This window comes from Peromyscus maniculatus, chromosome 1, assembly GCF_049852395.1.
Source record: "Peromyscus maniculatus bairdii isolate BWxNUB_F1_BW_parent chromosome 1, HU_Pman_BW_mat_3.1, whole genome shotgun sequence".
Taxonomy (NCBI): Eukaryota; Metazoa; Chordata; class Mammalia; order Rodentia; family Cricetidae; genus Peromyscus; species Peromyscus maniculatus.
The window spans coordinates 17,447,985-17,450,803 of NC_134852.1; positions in this window are offsets into that span (position 1 = coordinate 17,447,985).

Consider the following 2,819-nt stretch of genomic DNA (forward strand, 5'->3'; position numbering starts at 1 on the left):
AATAAACTGCTCCTTATGCTCCTATGTTCATAAAAAGGGATTAGTATAACTGTCAACCTGCATCAGGAAAGCTTCTTTTTAGCACACTATTGTGATTAACACACAGGCCCACAACCTCTCTAATGTACTGAGAATAAGAGGCTCTAGATGGGCCAAGTGGTGGTAACACATGTCTTTAGTACCAGCACTTGTGAGGCAGATCAGCAGATCTCTGAGAATTTTACGACTGCCTGGTCTACAGAAAAAAATCCAGGACAGTCTCCAAATCTACACAGAGAAACCCTGTCTCAAACAAACAAACAAAAAAACAAACAAAAAACAAACAAACAAAACAAGAAAAAAGTAACTCTGGACACGTCATCTTTAAGTGAGATATCTATCTATATGATACCTTTTCTTTTAAATACTCAGGGATCATTTTGGAAGAAGATACAGAAAGAGTGTAAGAACCAGAGGAGGCAGAAGATTTCAAGGAAACAAGTTTTCTCAAGACCAAACAGGGCACTTGCACATGTGAATTTACTAGTTAGGACAGTGTGCACAAAACCTGCACAATATCAAACTAGATAAAATTCCAGGACAGTAAATGAGGTGAGTTGGTCACAGTCACAGATGAAGAGCTACTGTCCTCAGTGAACTTCTGGGAAAGGGTGTGTCAGATTTCTTAGAGAATTCAGCAGTTAAGAGGCTAAAAATATTTCATAAGTGTCCCTACATTCCTACATACTAGTATTGCTAAGAAGACTCAGTGTTGCAATTTTGTTTTTTTTTTTTTGTTTTTTGTTTGTTTTTGAGGGGACATATGAAATTAAGAAAGTATAGTGTTGGGAAGATGTAAAAAAGAAATTGGAAAGGAGGTAATGTGAATGCACTTGTCTATAACTCATATGCATCTATAAACTCTCAATTATAATTTTAAGTAATAAATGTTATAAATATTTTTTAAAAGAACTAAGTTAATTTATGCTGAAGATGTCAGTGAAACCTGAAATCCAATGGGACAGAGAAACTTCTCTAACTTATTTATCAAAATGACCTCAAAGTTTCTAACATCTTCCATAGGATGCCATGTCACCCTTAAGGGATCATAAAACCCAATGCCTCCAAAAAATGTCTCTGTGGATATATTAACAGGAAACTCTTAAAAGTCTTTCTTAATTGGCATCTAAAAAAAGTGTCATTGATGATTTTTACTCCCAAGACAAGCACTGTCATAGCTACTGCAAGTGAAATGCTAATTACCATTCTGATGGGAGATGAGGTCATAGACCTCTACCACAGGCTTGAGATGACTCTCTATTATACTTCTATTTAAGAGTAAGAATCTGCTCAATGAACCCATCATCCTGCAGAAGTGTGAAGCCAGGTGAGTACTTTGTATTTTAGTTGGAGCAGAGAGCTCCACCAAAGGAGAGAGACTTGAGTAAGTACTCATATCTGGTGATGGGAAGTTCGGGTAGAAAGTGATCCATGGAACAGAGATAAGGCTGAAGAATAATTCCATAACTAAGAAGTGAGTGTTAAAGACAGAGTTTTCTTAACCTTGTATCAGTCCCTATTGGTTCTTACTATAAATGTCCCATTGAAGGTGACTGTAGGTACACCAGGATAATGCGGGCCATGTGCAAATGTGGGGAAGTACAATTGATATCAGTCAATGTGATAATGGATCTTATCCTCATAGTTAGTTGAATATATTTAAGTATTATTATTATTATTATTATCGATGAACTTATCATGGTTTCATGAACAGAGTGGACATTAAAATGGACATACAAGAACCATATATCCCTGAGAAGATGCAGGGATTAAATATGATTATGTAGTAAAAAAGTGTTCTTATGTGACACTACATTTATCATCTGGTTAAAGAGGCAATAACTGAGTCTTTATTGAATGACCATTTGGCTAGATGACTGGTTTGAAACTCTCTCTCTCTCTTGAATTTGGAAAGATAACACAAAATGAAAGGTATAGAATAAATACTGGATAATAGCAACCAGGAACAAATGTGTTCTGAGTTATCACCTAGTGAAGTATTTCTCTAATGTCAATTAGAATCTGATACCATTCTTCCCTCAGTGTTCATTGTTCTTACTAATGCAACACAGAGACTGTACTAGCAGTCCAGATCTCTACCATTCACCTGCATTTTTATCCATACTAGTGCTATATCTCACTGGACAATATTTAAGTTTTCACATTATTATGATTATTCTTTATTGTCTTTCATGCATCACCTCTATTTGACTGCATCATAAATTTAATGTAATATATATTTCCTTGTAAGAATTTTCAAATTATCCAGTTGTGGTGGTGCATGTGGTGGTGCATTTAATCTCAGAACTTGTGAAGCATCAGTAGGTACATCATTGTGATTTTTAGGCCAATATATCTCCATATGTAGATTCAGGGCATCTAGTGCTAATAATGACACCTTAACTTGAAAACAAGAAAAACAAACAGCAAATATGTGCAGAATTTTAAGTGAATTGTTTTAGGAACATAAATTGTTCTCCTGCCATTATTTGTTAATCATATCTTAGTATTTCTTATTGTATTTTGTACAGAACAAATGTTAGTAATTCCTCTGTAATTACCACTATAGCCTATATCTCTGAAATAGAAACCGTGCATATTTCTGGTGTCCTCTTGAATATCAGGTCTAACTCATACTTGTGAAATTAAATTGGGAGTTGGGATATCTTTCTATCACATCAAGCCACACATAGAACTCTGTATTTCATTAAAATCTCTAAAGCCTTGGTTTTCTAAAGTATGATTTTCACAAGTGAAACATCACTTGGAGCCATCTAGAT